A 9642-nucleotide genomic window follows, 5' to 3' on the forward strand; every position below is an offset into this window, starting at 1 on the left:
TAAATTACATGTTCTAACTTTGCTGGTATATAGGAAAGTAATTGATTTATACACTAATCTTCTATCTAGCAAGATACTAACCTTAGCTGGTTATTCTCTTGGATTTTATATAACTGTAGGCAGTTACATAATCTGCTAATAAAAAATAGCCTTCTTTATTTTTACTTTCAGTGAAAGTGATTTTTTTTCTTTTAAGAATTTTGACACATGTATTATCTTTCTTTTTGTGCTGATAGTGCTCTCGCAACCATGGTGAATGTTCCTAAAACCTGTGGGACTTTCTGAAAGAAGTGTGGCAAGCGCCAACCTCACAAAGTGACACAGTACAAGAAAGGCAAAGGTTCTCTTTATGCCCAGGGAAAGTGGCGTTGTGACAGGAAACAGAGTGGCTATGGTGGGAAAACAGCTGATTTTCTGGAAAAAGGCTAAAACTATAAAGAAGCTTATGCTGAGGCTTGAATGTGTAGAGCCCAATTGCAGATCTAAGAGAATGCTGGCTATTAAGAGATGCAAGAATTTTGAAATGGGAAGAGATAAGAAGACAAAAGGCCCAGTGATCCAGTTCTAAGCTTCATATTTTGTTACATTATGAAGATAATAAAATCTTGAGTTTATGTTCATTTCGGAAAAAAAAGAATTTTAACACATGTATAGATTTGGGTAATAATCACCATACTCAGGACATAGAATATTTCAATCACCCTCCAAGACTCCCTGCTGCTATCCCTTTGTAGACACTCCCCACAACCTTTTGACCTTAGCAGCCACTGATCTGCTCTCCATCCCCAAAGAGATGAAAATATCATAGCAGTTGTCTTTTTTATTTTATTTTTAAAAATTTTGTTTTGTTTTTATTTATTTTTGATATAGAGAGAGACACCATGAGCAGGGGAGGGTCAGAGAGAGAGGGAGACACAGAGTCTGAAGCAGGCTCCAGGCTCTGAGCTGGCTGTCAGCACAGAGCCCAAAGTGGGACTCCAACCCACAAACCATGAGATCATGATGTGAGCCAAAGTCGGACACTTAACTGACTGAGCCACCCCGGCGCCCTATAAATTGTCTTTTTAAATAATATCATCTAGGTGGAATTATACTGTATGTAACCATTTGAACTAATGCAATGCTCTTGAGATTCATCCAAGTTGTCATGTATACCAAAAATTTGTTCCTTTTTCTTCCTGAGTAACATTCTTTTGTATGAATATATCACAATATGTCCATTCATCTGTTGTGGTTGTTTTCAGTTTATGGTGATTATGAAGGGAAGTTCTATAAATATTTGTGTTCCAATTTTTGTGGGAGCATGTTTTTATTCCTCTAGGGCAGATACACAGGAATGGGATTTCTGGGTCATACTTTAAGTTTGTGTTTAACTGTATAGAAAATTGCCAAATGATTTTCCAGAATGGTTGTATCATTTTGCATTCCTAGCAGTGATGTATGACATCTCTAGTTGTTCTGCATATTTGCTACTGCTTGGTATTTTATTTTTATTTTATCCATTCTCATAGTTGTGTAGTGATATCTTATCCTAGTTTTAATTTGCATTTCCCTAATAGCTAATGATGTCAAACATCCTTTCTTTTATTATTTGCTGTTCTTATATCCTCTTTGGTGAGGTGTCTGTTCATGACTTTTGCCCATTTTTTGAATTAAATTTGTGGTAAAATAATTATAGACTCACACACAGTTATAAGAAATCATATAGAGAGACTCATATATTCTTTAAGTAGTTTCCTTTAGTCATAACAGTATGCAGAACTATATATATATAGTACATTCTCACAAGTCAGAAATTGTGGTACAACCCACCAATCTTATTCACAGTTCCCTCATTTTACTTGCAACTATGTGTGTGGTGTGTACATATGTGTGTATGTGTATTTAGTTCTCTACAATTATATCATATATGTTGGTTAGTCTATCCTCCACTATAGTCAAGATAAAGAACAGTTCCATTAGTATAATGATTCCAGGGGCGCCTGGGTGGCTCAGTCGGTTAGGCGTCTGACTTCAGTTCAAGTCATGATCTCACAGTTCATGGGTTCAAGCCCTGCATTGGGTTATGTGCTGACAGCCAGCTCAGAGCTTGGAGCCTGTCTTCAGATTCTGTGTCTCCCTCTCTCTCTGACCCTCCCCTGCTCATGCTGTCTCTCTCTCTCTCTCTCAAAAATAAATAAAACATTTTAAAAATGTTTTAAAAATATAAAGATTCCAGAGGTTGCCTTTTTATAGCCATATCCACCTACTTCCTGCTCCCACCTTAACCCCTAGTAACCACCAATCTGTTCAGCATTTGTAAAATTTTGCCATTTCAAAAACTTAACATAAATGCAGCCATATGGTATAGAACTTTTTGAGACTGGCTTTCAGCACTCAGCATAATTCACTGGGGATTCACCCAACTTGTTGCAGTTTGCATGTATTGATAGCTCATTCCTTTTCACTGCTGAATATTCATAGTATTTAAATAGTTAAACAATAGTTTATTTACCCATTGAAAGACATCTGAGCTGTCTCCAGTTTTTGGCTATACGAATATAGATGTTATGGATATTTGTGTTTGTTTGTTTGTTTGTGTAAATATAAGGGATTTTGTTTTGTTTTTACTTTTATTTGCATTTATTTTATTCTGAATTTACTCCTGGGCCATAAGTTTTTATTTTTTGTTTCTTCTGGGATATCTTTTACTTCTGAGAAACTTCCTCTTCTGGTTTACAAAGAATCTGCTCTTTTTCATTAAGGATCATCTCAATATGCCAGGGGGAGTTTATGTATGGGTTAATCTGACCATCAGCCCTGTGAGTTCCATACTCCATCTTGGGGGCTTTGTTCACCAGGATGTGCTCAATGACTAGAGAAACTACACCTAAACACTTAAGTTCAGCATGATCTATGAATTTTTTAGCATGTGTAGTAAAAGTTCAGCACTCTTTTTGGGGACTGACCCTGTGTCCAGTCCCAGTATTTGGCCTGGGCACACCTACCAATTCCTCCACTGTAGTGATAGAATGGCACACATTGCTTCTGCAAAGTGACATCTTTTAGATACTTGGTGGCTTTTTGGGTTGTATATCCTTGGTAGCCTAGGTAGTTTTATGTGTGTTCTTAAAGTGAACACAAAGACTTGAATCTCCTGATGTGCATGATTTTGTAGGGCTTTCTGGGTCAAGCAAATAGTGAAACATTTTCAGAAATCACCTCAGGGTGCTAAGGTTTTATTTCTCAGGATAAATGCCCAAGATTTTAATTGCTGGTTCTTTTGGTAGTTGCATGTTTAGTTTAATAAGACTGCCAAAATGTTTTCCAGAATGGCTATATCATTTTATAATACCTTCACCAATGAATGTGATCCAGTTCCTCCATATTTTTTGCCAGCATTTGATGTTGTCACTACTTCTTATTCTGGCCATTCTGATATAGGTGTGTAGTGATATCTCATTGTGGTTTTAATTTCCCTTCCCTGATGGCTAACAATGTTGAACATCTTTAATTTGGTAATTTCCCATTTGTATATCCTCTTGTTTATGTCTTTTGCCCACTTTAAAAGTGGATTGTTTACTTATTGTTCACTTTTAAAATTTCTTCATGTATTCTAGATACAAGTCCTTTGTCAAATAGGTGATTTGCAAATAATTTCTCCCATCAATAGCTTGTCTTGTTATTCTCATTTTTTATTATTTTAAAATTATTATTATTAATGTTACTATATTATTATTATTATTTATTTTAGAGAGAGTACATGAGTGGGGGAGAGGGGAAGAAAGAAAGAGAGAAAATCCCAACCACTCTCCATGCTCAGCACAGAGCCCAATATGGGTCTTGATCCCATGATCCTGGGATCAACCTGAGCCGAAATCAAGAGTTGGGTGTTCAGTCAACTGAGCCACCCAGGCGCTCCTTATTCTTAATTTTTATAACAGTTCTATTGATATAATTCATATATGGTACAATTCACCTATTTAAAGTGTGAGATTAATAGATTTTGGTATATTCATAGAGTTGTACAAACCATCTTCAAAATCAATTTTAGAACATTTTTCTAATCACCAAAAGAAACTTCATACCTATTGCCATTTTGACCCAACCTTCCCACCTGTCCTCAAGCTCTAGGCAACAACCAGTCTACTTTCTGTACAGATCTACTTATTCTGAGCATTTCATATAAAAGGATTCATATAATATGCAGTCCTTTGTGACTGGTTTCTTTCAATTGGCATAATGTTTTCAAGGTCTTCCCACGTAATGGCATAAATCAGTACTTCATTTCTGTTTTTTTATTTTGCAGAGAGAGAGCATGCTTGTGCACAAGTGGGGGGAGGGGCAGAGGGATAGAAAGAGAACATTAAGCAGGCTCCAGGCTCACTGCAGAGCTTGACGCAGGGCTCAATCCCCCAACCCTGGGATCATGACCTGAGCCAAAATCAAGAGTCAGACATTCAACTGACTGAGCCACCCAAGCACCCCAGTACTTCATTCCTTTTATTTCTGATTGACATTTACATTGTTTCCACTTCTGGCTGTTGTGAATAATACTGCTATGAACATTTGTGAATAGGTTCTTGGGTGGACATGTTTTCATTTTTTTGGATACATACCTAGTTTTGGAATAGTTGGGTCATATAGATGTTTAACCTTTTGAGGAACTACTAGATTCTTTTCCAAAGCAGTCCTCTCATTATTTTAACTTTAATTATTTAGTGACTTTCATGTAAAATTTAAAAATTTTAACAGAATCCAATAAATTTGTCTTTTTATTTTATGGATTATGCGCTAATGTCATGTCTAAGAGCTCTTTGCTTAACTCCAAGGTCACAAGATTTTTTCCTATTTTCTTCTAGAAGTTGTAGAGTTTTAGATTTTACATTTAGAACTGTAACCAATTTGGGGTTAACTTATGTATAAGGTATGAGGTTCACATGGAGGCTCATTTTTCCCCCCATGGACTCTTCCAAATTCTTCCAAAATCATTTATTGAAAAGACTGTCCTTTATCTACTAAATTGTTTTCACACCTTTGTCAAAAATAAATTGGCCACAAAGATACCCCAGGAAAAGAAAACTACCTACTAATGTTCCTTATGCATATAGATGCAAAGAATCCTCAGCAAAATACTAACAAACTGAATCCAACAGCATATAGCATGACTGAGTAGAACTTATCCCCTGAATGCAAGGGTAATTCAACATAATGTTGGATTACATATAATGTAATACACGACAGTATAAAGTGAAGGGGAAGAAAAGAATGATGCAGTAACACCATTTGATAAAATCCAACACCCTTTCATGATAAAAAACATTTAACAAACTAGGAATGGAAGGGAACTTCCTCAATATGATAAAGAGTAATAATAATAATAATAATAATAATAATAATAATAAATACCTCACAGCCAACATCATGCTCAATGGTGAAAGACTAAAAGTTTTCTGCCTAAAATCAGAATCAAAGATGCCCATTTTCATCACTAATATTTACCATTTTACTGAAAGCTCTATGGTAAATAAGCAGCCAAGAAAAACAAATATAAGACATTTAGATTGGAAAGGAAGAAATAAATATTCCTCTATTCATAGATGATATGATCCCATATAAAGGAAATCCTGAAGAATCTATATATAAATCGCTATAAATAATAAATGAATTCAGCAAAGGTGCAGGATACAAGATCAACATAGAAAAATCAGTTGTTTGTATACACCAGCAATGAATAATATAAAAAAGAAATTTAGAAAACAATTCCATTTACAATAGTATCCAAAAAAATGAAATACCAGGTACAAATTTAACAAAAGAAAGACTTCTATGCTAAAAAATACAAAATGTTAATAAAATAAATTAAAGAAGACATAAATAAAACAAAACACACCCTGTGCTCATGGAATGGAAGACTTAACATTGTTAATGTGTCAATAAGCCCCAAAGCTACCTACAGATTCAATGTAGTCTATATCAAAATTTCAATAATCTTGGGGCGCCTGGTTGGCTTAGTCAGTTGGGCATCTGACTTGGGCTCAGGTCATGATCTCGCAGTTTGTGAGTTTGAACCCCACAGTGGGCTCTGTGCTGACAGCTCAGAGCCTGGAGCCTGCTTTGGATTCTATGTCTCCCCCTCTCTCCCCTTCCCCCACTCAAGCTCTGTCTCTCTGTCTCTCAATAACACATAAATGTTAAAAAATAAATTTAAATTTTTTTTTAATGTTTTTATTTATTTCTAGGAGAGAGAGAGAGACAGGGTGAGCAGGGAAGGGTCAGAGAGAGAGGGAGTCACAGACTGAAACAGGCTCCAGGCTCTGAGCTGGCAGTCAGCACAGAGCCCGACGCGGGGCTCGAACCCACGAACCGCGAGATCATGACCCAAGCGAAAGTCGGACGCTTAACCGACTAAGCCACCCAGGGGCCCCTAAAAAATAAATTTTAAAAAATCAATAGTCTTTTTGCAGAAATGGAGAAGCCAATCTCAAATTCATATGGAATTGCAAGGGATCCTGATTAGCCAAAACGGTCTTAAAAAAAAAAGTTGGAGGATTCACACTCCTCAATTTCAAAACATATTATAAATCAAAATGATGTGGTACTGACATAAGCATAGACATGTAGACTGCTAGAATAGAACTGAGACTCCAGAAATAAACCTCTATATCTATGGTCAACTGATTTTCAATAAAGATTACAAGACCATTCAATGGGGGAAAGAGTGGTTTCTTCAACAAATGGTGCTGGGATAACTGGAAAGCCATGTGCCCAACAAGAACAAAAACAAAAACAAAAATAGACATCATACACAAAAATTAACGACAATGGATCCATGGCCTAAATATTAAGAGCTAACAGTATAAAATTTTTAGAAGAAAATATGTGGGTAAATCTTTGTGATCTTGGATTTGGCAATGGGTTTTTAGATAGGATACCAGAAGCAAAAGCAAAAAAAGAAAAATAGATGAATTGGAACTCATCAAAATTAAAAAAAATTGTGTATCAAAGGACTTTATCATCAAAGTGAGAAGAAAACCTACATAAGGGGAGAAAATACTTGTAAATCATATATAGGGTATGGGTTTAATATCCAGAACATATAAAGAACTTCCACAACTCAAAAAGAAAAAAACAACTCAAGGTTCTTTTTAATTTTCTTTTTTAAAAAGTTTATTTTAAGAGAGAGAGGGAGACCATGAGAATTCCAAGCAAGCTCTGCAATGTTAGTGTAGAGCCTAATGTGGGGCTTGAACCCACAAATCGTGAGATCATGACCTGAGCTAAAAATAAGAGCCACTGGGGTGCCTGGGTGGCTCAGATGGTCGAGCATCTGACTTTGGCTCAGGTCATGAACTCAAGGTTCGAGCATTCGAGTCCCATGTGAGGCTTTGTGCTGACAGCTCAGAGCCTGGAGCCTGCTTCAGATTCTATGTCTCCCTCTCTCCACCCCTCTCCTGCTTGCTCATACTCTCTCTATCCCTTTCTCAAAAATAAATAAATATTAAGAAAAAATAATAAGAGCAGATGCTTAAGTGACTGAGCCACCCTGGTGCCCCAAAAATCCAAATTTTAAATGCCAAAGGATTTGAATAGACATTTCTCCAAAGAAAGATGCTCAACATCATTAGTCATTGGGAAAATGCAAATCAAAACTACAGTGAAATACCACTTCACATTCATTTAGATGACAATAATAATAACATAAAATAGGCAAATAGCAAATGTTGGCAAGGATGTAGAGCAATTGGAATCCCTGTATATGGCTGGTGATAATGTAGAATAGTTCAGCCACTATAGAAGAGTTTGTTCCCAATAATAAAACATTGAATTACCAAATGATCTGATAGGTCCACTCCTAAATGTATACTAAACGGGTACTCAAAGAAATGTTCATACATGCCTGTTTATAGGAGCACTAGTCACGTTAACTAGGAAGTAGAAAAACTCAAATGACCATCAGCAGATGAATAGATAAACAAATTTGGTATATCAATACTATGAAATTTTATTCAGCCAAAAAAGGAATGAAGTGCTGATGTGTGCTACAATATGGATGAGCTACAGAAACATAATGTTAAATGGAAAAAAGCCAGGCCCAAAAGGTCACATATTGTATGATTCCATTTACATTAAATAGTGAGAAGAGATAAATCCACTGAGGCAAAAAGCAAGCTTCTGGTTTCCAGAGACTATGGGAAGGGAAGAATGGGGAGTAACTACCTAATGGATACAGGGTTTTCTTTGGAGGTGATTAAAATGTTTTCGAACTAGGTAGAGGTGGTGGTTGCACAGCATTGTGAATGTTTTAAATGCAACTCAATTGTTCACTTTAAAATAGTTAATTTTGTTTAATATAAATGTCACCTATTAAAAAGTTGCCTATAAAAAATCAATTTGTCATGTTTATGTGAGTCTATTTCTAGACTCTTAATTCTATTCCATCAATCTATGTGTCTATCCCTTTACCAGTACCACACTGTTTTGATTAAGGTGGCTTTAGAGAAAGTCTGATAATCAAATGATGTGATTCCTTCAAATCTTTTTTTATTATTTTTCACAACTGTTTAGGCTATTCTAGTTCCTTTACCTTTCCATCTTACATTACATCTATGGATCAATCAGGGGAGAACTGACATCTTTACTATGTTGAGTCTTCCCAATTTATTAACATGGTATGTCTTTTTACTTATTTAGAACTTCTTTGATTTATTTCACCAATGGCTTGAAGTTCTCAGCATACATACATGGTTTTTAAGAGTTATACATAAATATTTCATTTTTGAAGCTATTTAAATGATATTGTTTCCAGCGTATAGAAATAGGATTTGTTTTGGTTAGCTTTGCATCCTGTGATCTCACTAAAATTGCTTATTCTAGAAATTTTTGTAAGATGTTAGGATTTTCTACATTGACAATCACGTCTTCTCTGAATAGAGAGTGTACTGATTTTTTCCTTTCCAACCCAGATGCTTTATATTTCCTTTCCTTTTTTAAAATAGATTTTTAAAATGTTTATTATATTTATTTTTGAGATGGAGGAAAGAGAGAGAAGAGGCAGAGAGTGAGACAGAGAATCCCAAACAGGCTCTCTGCTGGCAGCACAGAATAGGAAGAGTAGGAGTGAGGATTCTTGTCTTGTTCCTGATCTCAGAGAGAAAGCATTTAATTTTTGACAATTCAGTATGATATTAGGCATTGTTTTTAAAAAATAGATGCTCTTTTACAGGTGAAGTTCTATTCCATTCCTAATTTGCTGATAGTTTTTACCATAAATAAATGCTTTATGTTTTTCTCTATCTTTACTGCAGTGTTCACTTTCAGGTTTCTAGTTGTGTTGAGGTCAAGGGATATCAGAGAAAATAAACTGCAAACTCACAATCACTGCAGTGACACTTTGGATTCTGGTCCTCTTCGCCAAATCACCTCCTGCTATGGGCTCTTTGTAGTTCCAAAACAGCTGCTCCATGTATTTTATCCAAGTTTGATAGTTGTTTCTATGTGAGAGAAAAGATGAGACGTGCTCACTCTATCTTACCCTGAACTGGAACCCCAATATCAATAGTTTTGTTTCTGCTTCTCTAATCCTTATCATTTTGCTTCTTTTCTCCATTATTGGTTCTCCCTTCAGATACCTAGTCCCTGCATCCACGGAAGACTTCCTAA

At 35.7% G+C, this 9642-nt stretch overlaps 1 pseudogene; it reads left to right on the plus strand.

The window, feature by feature from the left end:
* The first annotated feature begins 249 nt into the window (after positions 1–249).
* On the plus strand, positions 250–568 carry LOC120236490 (annotated as a pseudogene).
* The last annotated feature ends 9074 nt before the right edge of the window (positions 569–9642 follow it).

Source organism: Hyaena hyaena, unplaced genomic scaffold (genome assembly GCF_003009895.1).
Source record: "Hyaena hyaena isolate Hyena2069 unplaced genomic scaffold, ASM300989v1 scaffold_155, whole genome shotgun sequence".
Taxonomy (NCBI): Eukaryota; Metazoa; Chordata; class Mammalia; order Carnivora; family Hyaenidae; genus Hyaena; species Hyaena hyaena.